Source organism: Cupressus sempervirens, chromosome 11 (assembly GCF_028749045.1).
Source record: "Cupressus sempervirens isolate cs-2001-9-10 chromosome 11, ASM2874904v1, whole genome shotgun sequence".
In the NCBI taxonomy this organism is placed as follows: Eukaryota; Viridiplantae; Streptophyta; class Pinopsida; order Cupressales; family Cupressaceae; genus Cupressus; species Cupressus sempervirens.
Window position 1 is genome coordinate 78,437,928 of NC_143128.1, and position 25,645 is coordinate 78,463,572.

A 25,645-nucleotide genomic window follows, 5' to 3' on the forward strand; every position below is an offset into this window, starting at 1 on the left:
TTATAAATCCTCTAACAAGGTGATAGTTCCATTGAATTGTTTTAAGACATCTTGAAAGGCCACTCCTACTAGGGTGATTAAATCCTCTAATAAGGTCACACCTAATAGTGTGTTTTGTAACCTTTAATCAGGCTGGCTTCTAACAGGGCTCACTTTAGAAGAGTGAAAATAGTAACTAGTTACATTGATAGTTTTTCCCATATTGGGTTTCCATGTTAAATCTTGGTGTCTCATGTGTTCATGTTATTTCTCTTATGCTTGTTAATCATTATTAATGTTTTAAGATCAGCTAAAAGTAGATCATACTCTGCATTTACTGAGTAACAATAGCAATAGGTTTTAACAATCTAAATTTTATTGTTTTGATTAAGTAAAAATAGGTTTTGAAAGGACCCAAAACCTTTTAACAAAAGGAAAGAAAGATATAAAAATGAGGATCAAAATACAATTGTGGGAAACCACCAGCAAAATAGAAGGACACACCAAAGTTCCCAACAAGAGGGAAAATAGCCCAAGAAGTTATAGACCATCAATATTTACATTTTGGTCTAGTCTTTTGAGAATGTAAAGACATATCAAAAGAAGGAATAGATTTGCATTTTTTTTTCTTTGACTAATGTCCAACCATCCTCAACCTTCCCAACAGCCTTCTGCTAGTCCCAACTAACCCCCAACAACCCCTCATCAATAGAAAAAGTGACAACAACAACATTATGATCCAAAGCCATCAAAGGGATAGTACTTGAATCAATAGAGACAATAATAGGTGATGAGTTAGAAACAACATTCTGATTGAAAACCATCCTAGAGACAATAGTAGGAAATGAGTCTAAATTTAATTATTGACTTCTAAGGGAACTAGGATATATTTTAGTGGTAATTGATTCACCCCCCCTCTCAATTAATCCTTCTATATTCCCAACAATTTCTATCAGAGCGTTTGGTGCTTGCAAGAAAGGTCTCAAGGACCTAAGTTAAAGATCAAGATGTCTTACAAGAGAGAGATTTTGAAGCTAAACAAAGACAACTTTTTAGCATGGTAGGGACTCATGAGACTTTAGCTAGCCTCCATTAGTGATTCAGGCTTGAAATACCTTGATGAAGAATACACAACCCCTACTAGTGCATTATCTATTGGAGATATTATAGTGAAAATGAACCATAACATTATGATGATTGAAATTGCATTTGCTCTTAGCTATGATGAATTTGATGAGATCACTGACTGTAAAATTGCTTTTGATATGTGGAAAAAGCTAAAGAAAATCTATGGTGGTGATGAAAATGTAAGGAGAGCCAAAGTAGAAAACCTTAGAGGATAGTTTGATCAAATGAGAATGAGAGAAGATGAAAATGTTGCCAAGTATGTGGAAAGAATCAAAGCTAGTGTTAATGCAATCAGAGCTTCTAGATGAGAAATCAAGGAAGAAACTATTGTAAGTAAAGTTTTTAGAATATTGCTTCATATCTATGTAATTAGAGTATCTACTATTCAAGAAAAGAGGTGTCAGCCAAATCACAAGATAAGTTTGGACATCTTAGTAGGAAGATTGACAACCTTTAAGCTAGACAACTATGACAATTACATTCTAGCTTCCAAGAATATTGAATCTTCATTTGAGGCCAAAATTTCACTCTAAGAGAAAGGAAAGAAAATAAAGGACATTTAGTCAGAAAGTAAAGAGGAATTGGAGGAAAGTTTTGGTAGTGATCTTGAAGTTGTTGAAGCTTTACTTATGAAGAAATATTCTAGAAGTAGAGGAAAATAAAAAGCTAAAGTTCCCCTAATCTATTTTTCGTGTGAAGATATTGGTCATATTGTTGCCAAGTGCCCAAACAAAGAAAGAAAGGATGAGAAGAAGTGTCACAAATACAATGGCAAGAAGGTTTTCAAAAATCACAAATCATACAAGGACAAAGGTAAGAAGACTTTTTCTATCACTAGAGATTTTGATAATAGTCAAGATGAAATAGTATACATTGTTGTGAAAGATGAATTTGATCAAGAAGAAGATAAGATGGCACTTATCTCTCATGTCAATAAAAATGACACATGGATCATAGAAATTGGATGTTCACATCATATGACTAAAGAGAAAATAAAGTTTGAACACTTTGAAGACTATGATGGAGGTAGTGTAAGATTTGGAAACAATGAACCTTGTTGCATAAAAGGGAAAGGCCGAATCTCATTAACCAAAGAACTTGTATGTGGCAATGCCTATTGGGTTGAAGGACTAAAACATAATATATTGAGCATGGCACAATTAATCAACATTGGATTCAAGGTAGAATTTATGAATGGCAAGGCAAGATTGCTAGATGACTAAGGGAATCTAATTGGATTAGGCAAACAAACAAGAGGTGACCTATTTTATCTTGATCCTGATGATTGTTCATGCTTTATTGCTCAAATGGAAGAAAGTTGGTTATGGCACAGAATATTATGTCATGTTAATTTTGACAATATGGTCAAGATAAGAAAATTTAGAAAAGTAAGAGGTATTCCTAGTTTGAAGAAACAAGATGTTGGTTTATGCAAAAATTGTTAGATTGGAAAAATGGGAATGACTAGTTTCAAGAGAAAAAACTATCAATCTGAAGATGCCTTGGAAATTGTGCATACTAACCTATGTGGACCCATTGCAATAGAAATTTATAGTGGAGAAAAATTCTTTATTCTTTTTGGTGATGTCTATTCTAGAATAATGACTATTATGTATCTTATAGAAAAGTCAGAAGCATTTGAGAAATTCAAATGGTATAGAGTAAGAATAGGGAAGGAAATGAGAAAAGATTGAAATGGTTAAGATCAAATAGAGGTGGTGAATTCATCTCCAATGAAATTAATAAATTTTGCATTGAAAGAGGAATTAAAAGGCAAGTATCAAGCCTTGATACTCCTGAGCAGAATGGATTAGCTGAAAGAAGAAATAGATTCATCATGGATTGTGCAAGGACTCTAATGTTTGAAAAGAACATTGCTATCAAATATTGGAAGGAAGCCATCAAAACTGCAGTTCATACTTTGAATCGAGTATAGTTGAAAGACTCATATAAAACTCTCTATGAATTATGGTATAGCTATAAACCCAATGTAAGTTACTTGAAAGTATTTGGAAGTAAATGTTATATCTTGAAAGAGTCTAGAAAAGGAAAGTTTGATGTGAAAGGTGATGAAGGTATATTCTTAGGATATTCTTGTAGAAGTAAGGCATATAGATGTTTGAATTTTTGTACTCATAAAATCATAGAAAGTGCACATGTAAGAATTGATGAGTTTGCAAAAAGGATTGAAGAAGAAAGAAAAAAGGAACTAGAAGATTATAGAAGATTTGTTTACTTCAAACCTGATACATTGCCAGACACATCTATCAATAAGGAGACTTTACCTCTCTGGTCTTCCTCAGTTACCAAGTTGCAAGAAGTTTAAACCAAGTCACAAGGACCCAAGTCACATTTTGAAGTTACCAAGCCAATCTCTACTGAATTTGAGAAACCATAGCCAAAAGTTGAAATTCAAAATGAAAACAATACAATTCATTCTAAAGGAAAAGAAATTGTATTGGCCAAGTATGTCAAAAGGCATAATACACCTGATCAAATTATTGGAGATAAATTAGAAGGTACTATGACAAGAAGCAAGCTAAAAGGCACATATTTACTTGCTGATTTTGAACCTAGAAATGTTAAAGATGCATTGGAAAATTAAATTTGTATTGAGGTTATGAATGAAGAAATAGAACAAATAGAGAAGAACAAAACTTGGACCCTTTTTCCTAGGCCTAAAGATAAAAGTGTGATTGGAACAAAATGGGTATTTAGAAATATGCTAAATGAAGATGGACAATTATCAAGAAACAAAGAAAGGTTGGTACGTAAAGGCTAATGTCAAGAAGAAGGAATTGATTATGGTGAGACTTTTTCTCCTATTGCAAGATTAGAAGGTGTTAGGACTCTACTTTCATATGCTACTCACAAATGATTCAAAGTATATTAGATGGATGTTAAATCTACATTTCTCAATGGTATACTTGATAAAAAAAAGTGTACATTGAAAAACCAGAAGGTTTTGTTGGTCTAGACAAAAGGGACATGGTCTACAAACTACACAAGGCACTATATGGTCTCAAACAAGCTCCTAGAGCATGGTATGAAAGATTTCACAACTACCTTATACAGATTGGTTTTTAAAGAATTAATGATAATAGTAGTTTGTATATCAAGGAAGGACTAGATGAAAAGATTGTATTGGAAATGATATTTGTGGATGACACTCTATTTACAGGGAATGATGATCCATGCAAAGATTTTTCTGAACAAATGAACAAAGAGTTTGAAATGTCCATGTTTAGTGAGATAAAATTCTTTGTTGGACTAGAGATACAACAAAGCAAGAATGGTATTTACATTATTCAATCTAAATATATCAAAGAGATACTCAAGAAATTTGGAATGGAAGATTCTAAACTAGTTGGAACCCCCATTTGTACTTGACTAAAGCTTACCAAAATGATGATTCAAAAGAGGTAGATCAGACCTTATACAGATTAATGATTGAAAAATTAAAATATGTAGTTCATACAAGGCTTGATATTGCTTTAGCAGATGGGATAGTGGTAAGATTCTTAGCTAAACCTAGAGAAAGTCATATGATGGAAATAAAAAGAATTTTGAGATATCTGAAAAGTACTGAAGACTATGGTTTATGGTGCAAAATTGGAAGAAACTTAGACCTTAAGGTATTCACTAATGCTGATTGGGTAGGAAATTTTGATCATAGAAAGAGTATAAGTGGTGGAACATTTTTTCTTGGTAAAAGGTTGGAATCTTGGACAAGCAAGAAGAAAAATTACACATCACAATCTATAGGAGAAGTAGAATATGTTGCAGTAGCAGCGAATTGTTCTAACATTGTTTGGTTTAAATAGTTGTTGGAAGGCATGAAGATTGAGATCAAAGAACTAGTTGTCATGTATTATGATAACACCAACACAATTAACATATCAAAGAACCCAGTGATGCATTCCAAAACTAAGCATGTTGCTATAAATTATCATTTTGTCAAAGAACTGGTGTAGGACAAAGAAATCAAATTGGAATATGTTCACACAAAAGAATAGATTGTAGACATATTCACCAAGCCATTACCTAAGGATGTATTCTTGTATCTAAGAGGTAAGTTAGGGGTCATTCCTCTATTTAAAGCTCACTAAATAAAGTTTTAGTGATGCATCAACAAGAACCATGTTGAAGATCAATTAGTTGATGCAACATAGTCAAAGAGAATATTGCAAATGAATTAGTACTCAAGGTACATTGATAATATTCATTTGGTATGTGTTGTCTTTGGCATGTGTTGTCAAAGAGGAAGAAGATTACTATCATATCCTTTTGAAATATGTTTATATCTTTATGAGGGAGAGGTATACTATCATATATGTTATGTAATTCATTCATAGAGGGAGATTAATGCATGAAAGAGAGGAAGTTTTTTGGTGAAAATCTAAGAGGGAGAAAAATTTCTATCAGAAAAAGTCTTGTTGTCAAATTTCATTATACTATGACATCTTGTATTGCCATCAATGCCAAAGAGGGAGTTTGTTGGATACAATTGTCTAATTGTGTGTTGTCTTTGATGTTACACAAATACAATATCAGTTATTAGTTAGTGTTTATTAATCTCACTTGGTCAACAAGATAGTTTTCCTTGTGTACCAAGCATTCCTAAAGATTACTTTGTGAAGACAATGTCTATTGAGCTCACTCGAGCATCGAAGGAATTCAGGTAGAAGACAATGTCTACCAAGTTCACATGGTTAACAAAGAAAAGTTGGATAGATTCAATATTCACTAAGTTCACTCAGTTGCCGAAGGATTTTTTGCAAGTTTTCAGTGTCAACCAAGCTTCTATTGGTTAACACAGGAAATCATCTCAAAACTAGCATTTACCGAGTAAGGTCGACCAATGAAGGATTTTGTTGTTTTGGCATAAGAAGCTTATTTATTTTAAGTATTATTTTTAGCTAACTATGGTGATGATTATTGTTTATTGTAAATTAAATCTGAGCTAACTTAACAATTTGGATGGTATAAATGAAAGGTCAAGTTGAGATTTTTAGTGTGTGTGCAAGTTTATTGATCAAATTGAGAAGGAAGGAGTAAGAGAAAACTTGAAGGATAAGTAGATATCCTTATGGAGTAGAAAAGTGCTATTCAATTAGGAAGGATTAAGTATGAAGCAGAATACAGATCTATAATCAGCAATTTAGTTATGTCACAATTAGGTCATTTCATTGTTACCCTCTAACCATTGTAGCAATGATCTAAAATCTCTTAATAGAGTTAGTTTGACAGCCAATTGTAAATCCTCTAACAATGTGACAGTTCCATTAAGGCCACTCCTAGTCGGGTGATTAAATCCTCTAGCAAGGTAACACCTAACAATGTGTTTTGTAACATTTAACCGAGTTGGTTTCTAATAGGGCTCACTTCAGAAGAGTGAAAATATTAACTAGTTACATTGGTGATTTTTCCCATATTGTGTTTCCATGTTAAATCCTGGTGTCTCATGTTTTCATGTTATCTCTCTTATGCTTTCTAATCATAGTTAATATTTTAATATTAGCTAAAAGTAAATCACACTCTGCATTTACTGAGTAACAACATCAATTAGTTTTATTAGTCTAAATTTTATTGTTGACATCTAAGGGACCTGGGATATATTTTGGTGGTAACTGATTCACCCCCTCTCATAGTTACTCCTATATTTCCAACACCCCTACCTTATTACCTCACCCAAACACAAAAAACATGTTAATAACCAACTTAGCTTAATCAATCTAGACTTATCCTTTCTAAAGATTTTGATTCCCTAAAAGGAAATCATCATCCCATCATAGAAGAAGATTTGCACCAAAGAACTACTAAGTTCCTTGTCTCCCTCGAATGCCATCTTTCATAGGCTTCTAGGTTTCTAATTTACCCTTGGTCATGACCTCCAAGTGGTGAAGAGCATACTCCTCTATTCCCCTATCTTGCACACTATGAAGTTCACAAGCCCTAATTAGACTATGTTTGGAAAGTAGGAAAAGACACAATGTTTTATGTGGGTTTTAAAATTGATCATAGACAATCATATCTTTGATAGCATCCTACAAACACACAGTCAACTCATGTTTGGAAATTTTGTGTAAAAAGGAATCTTCATCAAAACATCATGTAGACAACTATTATGCTACAAAAAACTAGAAAAATAAAATAAAAATGCTTCCTACAGACCACATATAAATGAAATGAAATGATAAACAACATTAAAAATCTCCATTTTAAATATGTTGTTGCAAGATCTCACATGAACTTTTACACAGATCTGCATGAAGTCTTACATAGACCTGCACAAGAAAATGAGGTGCCACACGAGAAACTATGTAATGGGGAACTTTTTTGTGAGATAAAGTGTAGAAAAGCAGTCAAAATCTTTAAATCTTTACATGAAAATGAGATTTTCCATGCAAAAATTTGGAATTATGTAGTACAAGTACAACAAAATGACAAAAATATCAAAAAATATGATAAATAAGGCCCAAAAACTTGTTTTTCTCTACCCCATGATGGGCGCTAGAAATGTATATGCAAAAATGTGACCTCAGATCTTCACATAGACTTCAACATGGTCCTTAACCACAAGATCATCCTAGAATGAACATTGAATTGTCGATCCAAGAGGTTGAATAGAGCAACCTGTTTCCTTCTAATTAGAGGGATTTTACCTATGTGCTCTTAGACCAAGAAGCAGGCAACCAAACACTTTAATATGAAGTATTTTATCCAATAATATGAAAGTGTATTTAAGCTAAATCATGTGCAGTTTAATCTAACAACAAGTAAAATAGAATTAAACTAGATGGATGCATTTCTAATCTAATATGACATTAATGCTAAACAATTCAAAAAGCTATGACAAGATTGAGTAATTTAGTATGCAATTTGATAGTATTTTGATGCAATTCAAATTCCAGCTTGCTAAATGAGGAATTAGAAACCTCTTAAATATAATTCCTTAAATCAATTAATGGTTGAGATCAACTCAAATTGATGGTCAGGATTGAAGCAGAGATTGAGTAAGGATGGAAGATTCCCAGTGTAGGTGAGATTAACTAACTCATATCCCAAGTGTAATGAAAAGTTAACTGGAATTCACCCAAGTTTAAGAATAAGTGGATTAAGCCAATTCCAATTCATGAGATAGATCACTTGGAATTCTCATTCCTAAACTAGAGAGATCAAATTGGAAGGTTATTTAATTTAATGAGAATGAGATATGACCTCATAAATGTATATTCCTATTAATTGAATAATTACATCTAATAATTAAAATGAGATCATTATTAAATTAAATAAATTTAATTCTTTAGTACATTAACCTTAGGAGATAATTTAATTTAATTAAAGTATAAACACTTTAAATTAAATCAAATCTTAATCAATAGGGTTAATGTAGCTAATCTGAGTCAATACTTTTAGGAATTAAATAAATAGCATGATTAATGTAGATTAGGATTTTCTACATTTGACAATTAAGTCAGGTCGTGAAAATCAGAATGAGAATTGCCTAATGAAATAGGACTTCAGGGTTGACCAAAATAGACTAGAATTGGTTGAGATGGCAATGACTCAATTTTGGGGTATTACACATTTAAAGGTCTAGTGTAGCTCAAGTGATGAGACTTATGCTACTTTGGAAGATGCTACATGATTGAGAGATTTGTACCCCTATCTTTTTGTAGGCTTCTAGGAGTAAGCCTATGCCTAGTGGGGGAGGATGTAGAGACTCTCATGTTTGCAATATGTACCTTGTTATATTTTGATTAGAGAGATACTTGTTACTCATGTTATTTTTAAATTTCAAATGACCTGATGGTTAGGTGTTATACTTTGATTTCCAATATCAGAGATGTTAGATTACTATTATGTTCAATTGATCATATCTACATGATGGTGCCTTTTTGACATGATAGTAAGTTTGATGATGATATTTTGCTATTTGGTATTTGGACATATCCTTTGATTTCATTTTTATGTTGGATTTGATGTTATGGTTATTTGCTTCATTCTCACTCGGTGATGCTTTATGTGAAACTGAGTGATGCAAATGAATCACTTTAGTACAAATAAATAAATGATTAAATTAGGTCATTGAATGCATTTATTTCTTTGACTATGTTATTATCTACAATTTCACTTGTTCATGTATTTTAGTGTGTAGGATTTATGTCCTTGGTAGAGGCACATGGAGTTAGTAATTTAGATTTTCATATAAAACCAATGTCATCCCTGTATGGTCAACGTATCATATTTAAAGTGTTTAAATTAAACCCTCCAATGATTTAATAAATTTAGACTCATTTGCATTATGTGATTAGACCTATGAGCATGTTTGTGCATTTAGAGGTTAGCATTTTTGCAAAAGTTATTAAGAAATTCTACGATTTTGGTTTAAGGAGATTCAAGTTTTATCTTATTTAATTTAATTTTCAGTAGCTTTATCATAGTTGAATTCTAATCACTTGGAATAGCCTATTTTTGATGTAGGAGCATCCAGAGGTATAAGCGCAATCTTGTGTCAACCAAAAAAATGTACTTAGACTTAGTTTCTATTTCATGTGTTTTCATTTATGGATACCCATTTGGGTCAAATAAAGGTTCCAACTCTCACAGTTCCACTATCAGTGTTCTAAGATAGATTTTTTAATCACCTTGGGATACATGTAAATGCCAAAAAAATAGGAGTATGTAATTGAGCCATCATTTTGGTTAACTAGAAGGTGTAAATTGGTTGGAAGATTGTCATTGTAATTTAGAGCATTCCAAAAAAAGAATCAAGTCAAAAGGCCCCACGGTTTGAAAGTTATCACAGTTTTTCAATTTTTGGAGACATCCTAAGAATGCGTCAAAGTTAGGTTAGGGGGAATTAAATGACCTCAAAAAGGGCCAAAAATTGGGAGATGAGAAAATCCGGTCCATAGGGCTATAGAGTGATTCAAGAGCTTTTTGAAAATGTAAACGATTCGTCAATCAGAGCTACGGTTCAAAAGTTATGCCTCCCAAAAGTTTGGTTACCATTTCTGAATTCTTCTAATTTTGCACTGACTTCTAATGTGACTTCTAGAGCCTTCTATTTGGTTGGTGGATGCCTAATAGAACTTTCTAGAATATATTCCTAATCCTTAACCCTCCAGGGTCTATTTAAGAACATTTTTGGCACTGTAAAAGGCAGTTCAAAGTGGAGTTTGAGAGGAGGTACTGAAAGGAGAAATTATCTCCAAATTTATACTATTGTAAGCCCTTAGGGCATGTTTTGAAGTCTATTTTTTTTGGTACTAGATGTATTAGCATTTTCTCACAGTTAATAAAATTTTCCCTTTCTTCTTGTGTCCATTCTATGCTTGGGTTGTGTCCCAATCAAGTGGTATCAAAGAAGTACTTTCAGTGGTATCAGAGCTGGTTTTCCTGAGTGTGTAGATAGAGTGTCGACTGTGAGGCAGTTTGCACCAGGACTGTGTGGTTGTGGGTTTGAGTTAAGAAGCTACCTCCATGAAGAGAGCATGGTGGAAGGGCCAGAGCTATTAATCTTGAGGAGGTTAGAGCCCTCCAAATGCAGGTGCAAGTGTTGCAAGAGGAGCTCTATAAAGGAAAAAATGTGGCTGTAGGTGACGAAAGTGAGGATGACAATGATGAAGAAGAAATTGGACTAGAAGGGGAATTTGATAGGAAAGTTCTGAATTAGGCAGAGGAAAGGCTTTTTAGGGCCATTACTAAGTTTGGAAAATGACCTACAATTGATGTGGCTATATTTTTAAGAAATTTGAAACCAGATGAGTTGATCGATTGGATCAATGAACTGGAAGAATACTTTGAGTATGAGGATATCAGGGACCTACATAGGGTTAAGTTTGCAAAGGCCAAACTAAAAGGACATGCCCAAATCTAGTGGAAAGAGGTTCAATAGGAAATAAATAAAAGAGGAAAGGAGAAGATCACAAGGTGGGATCGTATGGTGGACAAATTGAAGAAGCAGTTCATTCTTGTTGATTATGAGATTGATTTTTTAAGAAGATGCATGGGTTAAAGCAAGTGGGAAAATTAGTCCAAGAATATAGAGAGGATTTTTATTGACTTCTGATTAGAGTAGGACATGCAAAAGCAAATAAGGAGAAGGTTTCTCAATATATCAGTGGGTTGCAACCTAGCATCTAGGAGGAATTAAGTCTGGTAAGAATGACCAGCGTTGAAGAGGCATACCAGTTTTCCCTAAGAGTTGAAGAGAAGCTAAATAAGAGGTTTGAAGGGAGACAAAGAGGGTGTGGTCAAGGAGGAAGGGGTAGTGGTAGGTCATCTGGAGGCCAAAATGTAACCTAAAAGAAAAATAAAGATGTGGGTACTAGCAGGAACCAGAGGAATGAGGGTTTCAACCGCTCCCGTGATCAAGACTTTTGAAATTAGAGAGGAAGAGGTAGAGGATGTGGACAAGGAAGAGGAGGCTTTCATGGTACCTACTTCCATTATAATGAAGAAGGTCATTGAGCCTTTGAATTTCCTCAATGACAAGGAAGGACAGATAGGAGAGCTGAGGGTCAAGCTAGGGTTGCTCATGTGGATGAGGATGCACAATCATCACATTCAGAGGATGCAAAAAGAGGAGAGACTTTAGTAAATAAAAGGGTCCTACTAAGTGGTGAGATTGAACCAAGAAAAAGGATGAGTTTATTCTGTACCATGTGCAAGTGTGAGGATAAATGTTGTGATGTGATCATTGATGGTGGTAGCACTAATAAATTGGTATCAGAGGAGATTGTCTCTAAGCTGAAGCTCTATTGGGGACTAAAAATTGCATGGTCCATTTTCAGTCACATTTTGTGAATCTTGAAGAATCATGCCCTAGAGTGCCTTGATTGTCGATTTGAGGCCCAAATAGTTTTTGAGTGGCTTAACACCTTTCATTTGACATATACATGTGATCCACAATGTTATTTTGCCATCTCGAATTATTTGGTGACGTCCCATTTTGAGCTAGTGTCAAAATTTACAATTCCGCCGAAGTGTCAAATAACAACTAGAGGCCCAGTTTGCATTTCAATATCTTTTACCCAAGAATGTTTCATGACTAGACACTTTGGGAGTGTTTAGTGTCCATAACAAAAAACCTATGATTCAGTTTTCAAATCATTTCAAATTCGTTTGACTAGGTTTCGAACCACTCAAAGTTGGTCATTTACTATTTTGTGCATTTGACTAGTTGTTCACAATTATGGGAAGCCCTATTTGACCATTCATATCTTTGACCCAGTTGACCCAAATGAAAAAATTCTTTTTGAATTTTGTTCCAAGGGTCAGACACTTCATATGTTCCAATTTTGAGATCATGTAAAATCCATTTGATTAGTTTGCTAACACGATCAAAAATGCAGTTTATATTATCTTGTTACAGCTAAGGTATCCTGATTGATCCGTACCCTTGTTCGACACATTATAACTTTGATCCTGTGATGGGTGAGCCTAAATGGATTATATCATTGTGTTGTCTCCTAAAAATCCTTGAAGCATGCCAGTTCCCAAGTCATGACAAATCTATTTGCATACTTTCTTATGTCTGTATATTTGTCAAAAATTACTTTTTGACACATTTCTCAGTTAAAATTTCCAAGTGCCTATTTTCGGAAATTCCCCAAATGTGCCTTGTGATTGTTCATGAGCCCAAAACATGGAATTATATTCTCTTCATGTCAAAGAACTTATGTCCTAGTTTTTAGAACCCCAAGTGATAAATAACTTAGTTTATAATGCCGAACTTGAGCCCAGTTTATGTTTTTTAACATTGTTTGCCTGCAGGGTAATTGAAGTATGGATGTTCGGCAATTAAAATCTCTTGACCAAGAATCCATCTTGGGTTGAAAATTTGCAATGTGATAGAGTATGTAGGATTGAACACTCATGCCAATTTTTGTGGCTTGGTAACTTGATTGGATAAGTTTTTAGAGCTAGGTAATAGGCCTCCCGACAGAGATTTCACAGTGGAGCCGACTATGTGCAAAGGTGAACCTATTTTGACTTTATAAGTGAAAAGTGTGCACTATAGAATTTGAGCTATAAAGGATAAGTGGATGTTTTGAAAATAACATGTGGAAACAAATGGAGTGCATTAATGTTTCCTATTCTAAAGGCAACATTTTAATATGCAACACGGGAAGCATGAAAGTACAAACCATATGGATACATGTTTTAGAATCAAGTTTGGATGATAAAACATAAATATTCATTCTAAAATGTGGAGAACGCTGATCTTGGGCTTTCTTCCAAATCAAAGGCATGATGATTTCTTTATTTTGTTTTGCCTAAAGTTGCCCTCTTCATCACAGCTTTAAAAACTCTTTGAAGTTTTTAATAATATATATATATATATATATATATATATATATATATATATATATATATATACAAGAAGCAATCCATGTGAGAAGGCTGAGCATAGTAACTTGCATAATGAAGTCCACAAAAAAACATTTTATTATCTCATACCACTGCACACAGGTAAAGCCAATAGTCATGATAGTCTGAGCTTGGCTAGATGCCAAACAAAATGAAAAATTATTGCAATGGCACGAGACTTGTGCGTGAGTGGAAGAGAAGAGCTTCAATGCTGAATAAAGAAAGAGAATCATTACATACATGCAGAGCAACCCATGTTTTGGGGAATCCACATGTTGCAAGGCATCCAAAGAGCAGAAAAAAGCTGATAAGGGGAAATGCCACTTTCCAAGGCAGCAAAAAATGCAGCAATCCACGTTTTTAGTAAAATGAACAAATTTGTTGCTGAAACAAAGCTCAAGGAAGCATGTATCCATGTTTTTGAAGCCCATGGCTTCCTCTAGCAATAGTATCACATTTTTTAGAAGAGGGGAGCTTATTTTAAATGACCATGTGCATAAGAAATGACCATTACAATGAAAAGTCTATAGATTCATAGAAAAAATGACCAGCAGGATGGATCTTCATGTTTAGAATAAGAAACTCATGCCAAAGGAGCCGGAACAACTCACACATATGCAACAAAAGAAAACCCATGCATTTAGCAATCACAACAAACACAAATAGGAAGAACCATTGAGGAACATTATCCCACATTGAGTAGGTGGGAGCATTTTTAGTCTTTATATACTTTTGCACTCAAACATATAGTGTCAGCAAGACAATACCTTTTGAAAAGGCAAGGGAGGTGCACGTGGGTCCCAGTCGGCCAAAAGGAGTTAAGTAAATTTTGAAGGAAAAAGCATGCCCAAATGATGACATCAGCAAATTGAGGTGGTCGAATAACCCAAAAATTTGGCAGGTCGCTATGGTGCTTGCCGAAAAATCTCAAAAAATCCTACTACCTACTTGGTGACTTGCCAAAAAATTTCAAATCTGGCTAAAAGGTAAACTGAGCATGTGGGTCCCACTTGGATAAGGAGCAGTGAACCATAAGGTGACATGTGGCAAACACTTCTTGACATGGCATGCTTCCCAAGGTGTTGATGTGGTAGAGGGTGATATGTGTTGCGAGGTCACTATGTCGCTGATGATGTGGCAAATGCTGACATGTTACAACGACATAGCGACTATGATGTGGCAATGATGAAATGGCGACTGATGACATGGCCATGAGATTGACAAATCTGGTGATGACACATGGCACACAGTTGGCGGTGTCTAATAACTGTGCATTGAACGAGCGAATTAGAATATGCCACGTGTCAAGGTCAGTCAACCAAGTTTGACCTGGATATAAAATGGTGGAGAATTTGAGAAATTTCAAATTTAAATATTTTATTATTTCTCCCATTTAACTAATGTTTGAAACTTTAATATTGTTTAAACTATATAAATGGTTTTAATTTTTGCAAAATAATGTGCAAACCTGTGATTGGAAGCCTAATTTTTAGAGGGACATAACTAGGGCTATTTTAATTCAAAATAGGCACTCCAATATACCGTCGGAATCAGGAAGAGCTGAATTTTTCATTTCTAGAGTCAGATTATGCACAAGTGTTCACTAGTTCATGTTGTAGGCTAGTATGTGAAATCTAGGGTATTGGCAACAGAACAAGTAGATTTAATCTTTGAGCATCTAAATTAGTTATAGGGCAGTTTTGAAGACCTTTTGGAACCCGAATGTGAAGAAAATTATCCTTAAGCAGTTTTCATACATTTTAGAAGTTACATTGAATTGGATTTTCACTTTTACGGTGAATTCATTTTAGTATCAAAAATCAATTACATCCTTTCATCATTACATTTTGAGATATTTTATGAGCCAAAATGAAAGGATTTGATTTTCAGTTACAGAGAGAAGGTAGAGAGAAGCTTTTAGTTATCTTGGGAAGGAATTTTGAGGGTACACTTGTCGACTACAAATTCAATCTGAGAATTTCCCTCTTCATACATATTCTTTCTTCCTTTTTGAGGTTGTTGGTTGGTTTTTCATTTTTCAGTTCTTGGAGCTCTGCTCAGGCTGTGAAAGCTACACACCCAACATTTCTCAATGGTATTGAACAGAATTTATGTTTTATGTAGATAGTTCTAGTCTGTTAGGTGATTTACAAGTGGTTTTTAAGTACATTTCATGTATTTGGTTTCAAGGAAAGAAAATAAAGAGCAGCAAAGGTTTTAAGTTCAGTCTAAATCTTGTCTCCTGATTATGGATTTGTTATTTTTTCTAATTTGTGATCAAAGAGCATAGATTAGGTTGCATTTTGTTTAGGAATGTATGTGATTAAAATGTCTTGTTGGTGGGGCAAAGAACCATGTAATTGCTTGATGTTTGTCACAGGGTTTGTAGATTTCGTGATAGGATGTTCTAAGTATGAGATTCATTCTGTAGCAGATGTCTATTCATAAGGTGAAAGATAGATCATGAATCTTGATGTAGAGATACATCTGAGGTTTCTAGGAGATGTATGGTTATGATTCATTTAATTGCCCAATAGATAAGGCACTGATCAGAGATAAGATCATTAAGTTCTGTTGCTCATACTTGGGTCTTGCTGATATCAACATATTAAATCATTTTTCCCTTTTATGTTGAAAGCTATTCAATGTTAACCCGCACTTAGCTTGCCAATTTAATGAAGTATGTTCTTAGCTATTTCATGCTTGTGATTCCTGGGTAAGTATAAAAGATTTAGGGGTTTTTATCTGCTTTACATTAGATTTAATGTATGCTTTGATAACTAGTACCATATAAACAATCTATAGGTCCACCCACCTAGGTTTTGCAGAGCCTAAAGTAGAAGAAGGGTCATGCCTTATAGTTGGCCCAGGTTCTTGGTGAAGTGTGTCCATTATTGGAGATAGCTGCCCATAGACGCATTATTGCCTTGCATACTTGGTTGTTTAAACACTTTTAAATCAGGAGCCAACAAAATGGAAACTCTATTGGGGAGATAAGATGGCAATCCATTTTGTTGAAAGGACAAGAGTCTCTGGTGTTTATTGAAAATTTTAGTCCTATTCTTAGTTGGGTTTTTCCCATCCGAGTCACCAACAAAATGGTGACTCTGCTGGGGATTGTATTGAATCAGATTTAAGACAAACCTTGAGAATTTAAAAGAGATTCAATACAACAGAAGAAGTGCATAAAGGATTTACAACAATAGGTTATCTGATGTGTTTTCTAGGTCTCTTACTCAGATATCATGCACCCTAGTAAGTTTTATCCCTAGACAACAGTATGCTGTAAAATTGGATGAAAATTGCATGCTATGACTGTTATAGGTCTATTTTCAATTAGTTCAATTTGCAAGTGCTGTTGAGAAAGTTTAGAGTCAAGAATCAATTTATAAAGTGTAGTTTCTTTTCAAGATGGTAATGATCTACAAGTTTCTCCTAAATTGAAGGCCTGGTTTAGATTTTTCAAGTGACAAATTATGTTTTATTTCTCACATGAGTGAGTGGCGACTCTCAAATCTCTGTACCACTTGTTCCTAGTTGATTTGATCACAAAATTTTGAAGGAATTTTAGTTGTATGGGCAAATCTAAAACTGTTGATAGATCTTGGAAAGGAAGTTTTAAATTCTTGATAAGTTTTAAAGTGCTGATTGCAATTTGCTATTATAAAGAATTGAAGCATAAAAGTAGATCATAGCAGTGATCTCTTTATCCTCTTGAAAGGAGGTGGTGGCTCTACAAAGTTTTGATTAGTGGTGTAAAGGAATTCTAGTCTTGTACCTATGCCAAATCAGCAAATCAACGTTCAACATCAGCACTTGAGGTATTTTGATTTTCATGTTTCTTTTCATGGAAGTCAAGTGTTTAAAGAATTTTCCTCTATAAAGTGATTTTTAGCACTAAAAGGAAGAGGTAGAAATTTTGTTCTATAATGGAGTTAGATCTCAAATTTGAGATTGGTTTGCTAAATTTTGAGAGTTTAGAAATTCTGAATAATAACATTGCTTTGCTGAATAGACTGGTTTACAAAAGGATTGCCAGTCTTATAAGAATTGAATTAGGCAGTACTCAAGGTTTAAGTGTCGAACAATGTTATTTAAGGCTTAAATCAGTAATCAGTAAGATGCCTTTTCATTGTAGACCCAAGGAATCTTCCCTACCTAGTGTTTTCCTTGATGTTCTGGTACCTGATTCAGTCAATTGACCAGCACCTATAAGGTTACAAATAATTTTGCAAATTGAAAGGTTCATCCAGGAGATGGAAAGTAGTGATTATGGATCTCATGAAATATCTCCTAATGATAATGAGTGTGCTGAAAGCCAAGGTAGTAATGAATATAATGAGTCAGTAGAGAAAGATAATCTATCTTCCAAATGTGAAGAGGTGGATTCAAATGTTAATGAATTAGGTAATAGCAATCAGCATGAAAAAGATGGATATAAAAGAGAAGATAAATTTTGTTACAATACATATGAAGTTGAAGAAAGTTGTAACAATAGTAGATCTAGTGATTGCCATGATAAGAAAGAATGTTGTAATAATGTTGATTTTCCATATTGTTACACTAAGGATATTGTTGTTGTAAGTTCTTCATGTTATCTAGATGATAACCATAGCCAGGAGAAGATTTGTGAGGCAATCTTCTTGAGCTCCGATAAAATCTCAGAATTGTTGGCTCGTGAGTTTTAAAAGCACGTAAGTATTTCTAAAGATCTTCATATTTTCTCTCATAATACTTTCTCATTCAATCAAATCAATTACCCAAAGTTTGATGTAGAAAAAGATCTAGAATGTGAACAATTCTTATCAAATTTTGGAGGTGTAGATGATAGTACCTCAAATGTCTTTGCACATGACGATTTGTTGAATGTTGATTATGTTAGTGAAGGGAAGTTTAATGTTGTTTTAGATTCTTTCCATGCTGGTTATGCTACAATAAGTTTTGATATTTCATGTGATGAAGAGGAAAACAGTGAATATGTTCAATCAGATTATGGATTTTCTTTATATGCTGATAAGTCTTGTGAAGATAAGTTCAAGGTGTATTCTAACTTTTAGTTTGATGAAGAAGATGATAGTGATCAACATAGTTTAGATCAGCACTTTCAGAATGAGTTTTTAATTTTGTTGAGTAATCAATTGTCTAAGTGTGAAGAGTTTTCAGTGATAGATGAATCTGATTTAGTGAATGATACGATTGCAAGTAGGAAAAAATCAGATTTCAAATACTCTTTGCAGCTGGAGACACAAGGTGAGTTGCAAGTTTTGGGTGTTTGCAACTTGGTGAATGATGTAGATTTTGAAGTTTTTGTGTTTCCAATTAGCATTCATGAATCATCATTGGATTTTGATTCTCAGTTAAGTTTGTGTAGTCATAAGCATGCTGATGCTTTTTCTCATAGTGAGCATGAGAATGAAATAGTCTTTGAATTTTATATGCATTATGAGAATGAAGAAAGATATTTCGTTTTGCCAAGTGATGTAATCTGAGATGCTAATCTGATTGGTAAAATTGAGAAAAATAATTCCAGCTTACATCAAGGCGATGTAAATGAGAATAAATTTTTTGATAGAGGTAAGGATTTTTGAAAAATTTCTGGTGGCCTAAGGTCATCGTGTGTACATAGTAGTGTAGTTGTTTGCTTTCAATAAAGTTGTTTGAGAGAGTTTTTGAAGTTCAAGAGTGTGGTCTGCTTCTCTTAGAGATCTGAAATCTTGCCATGCCCACAAGGGCAATGCATCCCCAGACAGAGCCACTATTGGGGACTGAAAATTGCATGGCCCATTTTCAGTCACATTTTGTGAATCTTGAGGAATCATGCCCTAGAGTGTCTTTTTATGCATATGTAGTTGATTGTTGGTTTGAGGACTAGATAGTTTTTGAGTGGCTTAACACCTTTAATTTGACATATACATATGATCCACAATGTTATTTTTCCATCCTGAATTATTCAGTGAGGTCCCATTTTGAGCTAGTGTCAAAATTTGCAATTCTGCCGCAGTGTCAAATAACTAGAGGCCCAGTTTGCATTTCAATATCTTTTACCTAGGAATGTTTCATGACTAGCCACTTTTGGAGTGTTTATTTTCCATAAAAAAAAACTTATGTTTTAATTTTCAAATCATTTTGAATCCGTTTGGCTAGGTTTTGAACCCCTCAAAGTTGGTCATTTATTGTTTTGTGCATTTGACTAGTTGTTCACAATTCTAGGAAGCCCTGTTCGACCAATCATATCTTTGACCCAGTTGACCCAAATGAAAAAATTATTTTTGCATTATGTTCTAGGGGTTAGACACTTCATATATTCAAATTTTGAGATCATTTCAAATCCATTTGATCAGTTTTCTAACATGATCAAAAATGCAGTTTATATTATCTTGTTATGGCTAAGGTGTCTTGATTGATCCGTACCCTTGTTTGACACATTATAACTTTGATCCTTTGATGGGTGAGCCTAAATGGATCATATAATTGTGTTTTTTCCTAAAAATACTTGAATTATGCTAGTTCCTAATGTTGGAGTTGAGGAAAGCCAACTCCAAAGACGCCCAAGATCACCTGCATGCAAAATCCTGTCAAAGAGAAGCCAAGGAGAGGAAGAGCATGCATGTGATATTGGGCATCTTCTGAGTTGGCTTTTCCCAACTCCAACATGGTATCAGAGCCTTCCTACTGCTACTTCGTTGAAGAATTTTGAAGCCATGATTTGAAGTCACAAATTCTAGTTTGTTTGTGCATTTTTTCTTCAAATTAGAGGATCAACATTTTTTCAAAGCACATTAGGACCAAATAGACATCACCATTGGATCTGGAAGGTCATTTGCAGTCAGGATTCATATAAAACTTTTCAATTTTGGAGATAGAGCTCTAGGAGGCAAATTTTTTTGGTTTCAGCCCTTCTGTACGGACTGTACAGATGATTTTATCAAAAAAAAAACAAAACAAATTTAGGGCACGCCACCTAGCGGCCACTGCTGCACTGCTACCGCTTGACCTGCGCACTACCCGCATGTGGCCCACAGTGGTAGCCATAGGCAGTGCCACCCATTCCCTCTACCATTGCAAAGCGCCACCATCTATCTCCTCTCCGTCGGTGGCTCAGCCTTAGTTCACAACTGCTCCGCCAGTCTTTTGCGCCTCCGCTAGCATCTACAGTATCTGCTACCACCACCTCCAGTGGCTACCATTAGCATGAAGTTAGTGCCACGTGGACTGTTCATGGTACTATCAGCATTATAGTGCCTGACACACGGCTATTGCGTGTACAGTTGACTTACCACCTGCATCAGCTATTTCACACCAACTCAGCATTGTCGTTTGTGTGACACGTGACAGGGCTACTGCGTGGCACTTTTCCACATGGCCCCTGCCACATCAGCATCTTGCCACATGGCATCCACATGTCACTCTTTTTTGCTATGACGACCTAGAAACCATCAATTTTAATGCCGTGACTTGCTGACATCAGCACTGCATCAACCTTCCTTGCACCCCTCCTAGGGTCATTTTGGACCTACTTATGGTTGTTTGGCCATAATGTTTGCATACAGAGGTATTTTTTTGATCCGAAAGAAGCACTAAAAAGTTGGTTCTGAGACAGAGACTTTGGTGTAGGTATTTTTAGGTTCTATTGCATTTTTATAGCCCATTGTTTTAGTTGAAGTCTGAAGTCCTATTTTTGACTCTGGCATGCTTTTTTTTGCATCCCATGTCAGTTTTTTGAAAAAATTATATTTTTGAAAATCTGGTTCTGTCATCTTTTTTAAAATGTGGTCCTTTTTCTGAGTTTTTGGCCCATGCTCTTTCTATCATAGTTTTGGCATTTTAGCTATATGGTGGATATTTTGAGTGTCTTAGGCCCTAGGATCATTTTCCTGGCATGGTTTCTCTTGTTTTAGGCTGTACTTTATTTTTTTGTAGCTTATTTTTAGTTTTGATCATTGTAGCTATCATTCTAAAGCACTTTTATGTATCGCACTGAGATAAAGTGCCACTTTTGCATTCTGGGGATCATGAACATTGTTTTGAGTCAGTTGTACATGCACTATTTTCATAAAGCACCATGGGGGGGGGGGATAGTTGTTTGCTATTTTAGGCATTCTCCCTTTGTCAAGTGAGTGTCCCTTCCATGACATTAGCCCCATGTAGATTCAGTTTGACCGTGTCTTTATAGGTGTTTGTACCTCTTTTCCTCTCTCGTCGTTCTTGGTTCATTTGTAGGAGACTTTGTCCCACCTTCTCAGTTGCCTGTCATTATACCCCATCTGCATTAAGGGGGGGTTTTTTTTTGTTCTAATGCATCCATGGTTCAATGGTTCGATAGTGTGAACTATGTATTTAGTGGTTGATCCTATATACAAGGTGATTGGAATGGTTGGCTACCTATGCATTTCGATGAGATGGATCATCTACCATATAGACATGCTTGGTTCGTGCCTTCTTCATCCATGGAGGTTCTTCATATCAGTAGTTTGGCAGATTTGCAGCTTTTTCATGCTTCAGTGATGCTCTTCATGATCACTCATTGTTCCTTTTTAGGGGACATTTCCCTAGTTGGAGGCTTCTTCGATTCTTCACTGGGTTCTTACCTCTTTTTGGGGTAGGGTTTTTTCCACATGGTTTTCTCTCTTTCGCCATTTAGAAAGGTTGCATTCTCTTGCATTGTACTTGGGTACCTAACATGGCCTCATTGCCAGGACCCATTCTACATTTCATCTTAGTTTTGTGAGCTTAAGGCATTTCCCCAAGTTGCACTTAAGGGGCGGTGTTAGAGTAAATAATTAATTTATTAATTATTTATTCTATTACTTAAGCTTACTTAGGTAAATGCATTTATTTAATACTTTGTATTTAATGCATGTAGTGGTTAGTTGTTGACAAAACAGGAGTCTGTGCCCTTCTAGCATGTTCCACCTTTTGTGGATATGTGCTGAGTTGTCATCCTTATCTTCTACCACCTTCCAGCTTGTTCTACAAGCTTCCATGAGCTCTTTATAAGCAGGCTCCCTCATTGTATAACAACATAAAATTGTGCATATTGTAAATTGTCTCTCATGTCCATTTAGGATTTTTCCCTTGCTCCATGCTCTTCCTCTCCTTGGCTTCTCTTTGACAGGTTTTTGCATGAAGGTGATCTTGAGCTTCTCTTTGACAGGTTTTTGCATGAAGGTGATCTTGAGTGTCTTTGGAGTTGGCTTTCCTCAACTCCAACACCCAAGTCATGAAAAATCCATTTGCATACTTTCTTATGTCCGTACATTTTCCAAAAATTACTTTTTGACACATTTCTTAGTTAAAATTTTCAAGTGCCTATTTTCAAAAATTTTCCAAATGTGCCTTGTGATTCATCATGAGCCCAAAACATGGAATTATATTCTCTTCATGGCAAAGAACTTATATCCTAGTTTTCAGAACCCCAAGTGATCAATAACTTAGTTTATAATGCAAAACTTGAGCCCAGTTTATATTTTTTAACATTGTTTGCCTACAGGGTAATTGAAGTATGGATGTTCGGCAATTAAAATCTCTTGACTGGGAATCCATCATGGGTTGAAAATTTTCAGTGTGATAGAATATGAAGGATCGAACACTCATGCTAATTTTTGTGGCTTGGTAACTTGATTGGATTAGTTTTTAGAGCTAGGTAATAGGCCTCCCGACAGAGATTTCACAGTGGAGTTGACTATGTGCAAAGGTGAATCTATTTTGATTTTATAAGTCAAAAGTGTGCACTACAACATTTGAGCTATAAAGGATAAGTGGATGTTTTGAAAATAACATGTGGAAAGAAATGGAGTGCATTAATTTTTCCTATTCTAAAGGCAACATTTTAATATGCAACACCGAAAGCATGAAAGTACAAACCATATGGATACATGTTTTAGAATCAAGTTTGGATGATAAAGCATAAATATTCATTCTAAAATGTGGAGAACGCTGATCTTGGGCTTTCTTCCAAATCAAAGGCACAATGATTTCTTTATCTTGTTTTGCCTAAAGTTTCCCTCTTCATAATAGCTTTAAAAACTCTTTGAATTTTTTAATAAAATCAATATATATATATACAAGAAGCCATCCATGTGAGAAGGCTAGGCATGGTAACTTGCATAATGAAGTCTACAAAAAATAAAATTTATTATCTCATACCACTGCACATAGGTAAAGCCCACACTCATGATAGTCTGATCTTGGCTGGATGCCAAACAAAATGAAAAATTATTGCAATGGCATGAGACTTGTACGTGAGTGGAAGAGAAGAGCTTCAATGCTGAATGAAGAAAGAGAATCATTACATACAGGCAGAGCAACCCATATTTTGGGGCATCCACATGTTGCAAGGTGTCCAAAGAGTAGAACAAAGTTTATAAGGGGAAATGCCACTTTCCAAGGCAGCAAAAAATGTAGCAATCCATGTTTTAAGTAAAATGAACAAATTTGCTACTAAAACAAAGCTCAAGGAAGCATGTATCCATGTTTTTGAAGCCCATGGCTTCCTCCAGCAATAGTATCATGTTTTTAAGAAGGGGGGAGCTTATTTTAAATGACCATGTGCATAAGAAATGACCATTACAATGAAAAGTCTATAGATTCATAGGAAAAATGACCAGCAGGATGGAGCTTCATGTTTAGAATAAGAAAATCATTCCAAAGGAGCTCGAACAACTAACACCTATGCAACAAAAGAAAACCCATGCATTTAGCAATCATAGCAAACACAAAGAGGAAAAACCATTGAGGAACATTATCCCACATTGAGCAGGTGGGGAGCATTTTTAGTCTTTATATACTTTTGCAATCAAACATATAGTGTCAACAAGATAATGCCTTTTGAAAAGGCAAGGGAGGTGCACATGGGTCCTAGTTGGCCAAAAGGAGTTAAGTAAATTTTGAAGGAAAAAGCATGCCCAAATGATGACATCAGCAAATTGAAGTGGCCAGAAAACTCAAAAATCCAACAGGTTGCTATGGTGCTTGTCGAAAAATCTCAAAAAATTTGGCTAGCGACTTGGCGACTTGCCAGAAAATTTCAAATCTAGCTAAAAGGTGAAATGAGCATGTGGGTCCCACTTGGATATGGAGCAGAAAACCAAAAGGTGACATGTGGCAAATGCTTCTTGACGTGGCATGCTTCCCAAGGTGTTGATGTGGTAGAGGGCGACATGTTTCGCGAGGTCGCTATGTCGCTGATGATGTGGCAAATGCTGACATGTTACAATGACATAGTGACTATGATGTGGCAATGATGAAATGGCGATTGGTGACATGGATATGAGATTGATGAATCTGGTGATGACACATGGTACCCAGTTGGAGGTGTCTAATAGCTGTGCATGGAAGGAGAGAATTAGAATATGCCACGTACCAAGGTTGGTCAACCAAGTTTGACCCGGATAGAAAATGGTGGAGAATTAGAGAAATTTCAAATTTAAATATTTTATTATTTCTTCCATTTAACTAATGTTTGAAACTTTAATATAGTTTAAACTATATAAAAGGTTTTAATTTTTGCAAAATAATGTGCAAACCTGTGACTGGAAGCCTAATTTTTAGAGGGACATAACTGAGCCTATTTTAATCAAAATAGGCACTCTGATATACTATCAAAATTGAGAAGAGCTGAATTTTTCATTTCTAGAGTCAGATTATGCACAGGTGTTCACCGGTTCATGTTGTAGGCTAGTTTGTGAAATCCAAGGTATTGGCAACAGAACAAGCAGATTTAAGCTTTAAGCATCTAAATCAGTTATAGGGCAGTTTTGAAGACCTTTTGGAATCCAAATGTGAAGAAAATTATCCTTAAGTAGTTTTCTTACATTCTAGAAGTTACATTGAACTAGATTTTCACTTTTACGGTGAATTCATTTTAGTATCAAGAATCAGTTACATCCTTTCATCTTTACATTTTGAGATATTTTATGAGCCAAAATGAAAGGATTTGATTTTCAGTTACAAGGAGAAGGTAGAGAGAAGCTTTTAGATATCTTGGGAAGGAATTCTAAGGGTACACTTGTCGACTGCAAATTCAATCCAAGAATTTCTCTCTTCATACATATTATTTCTTCTTTTCTGAGGTTGTTGATTGGTTTTTCATTTTTTAGTTCTTGGAGCTCTGCTCAAGTTGTGAAAGCCACACACCCAACATTTCTCAGTGGTATTG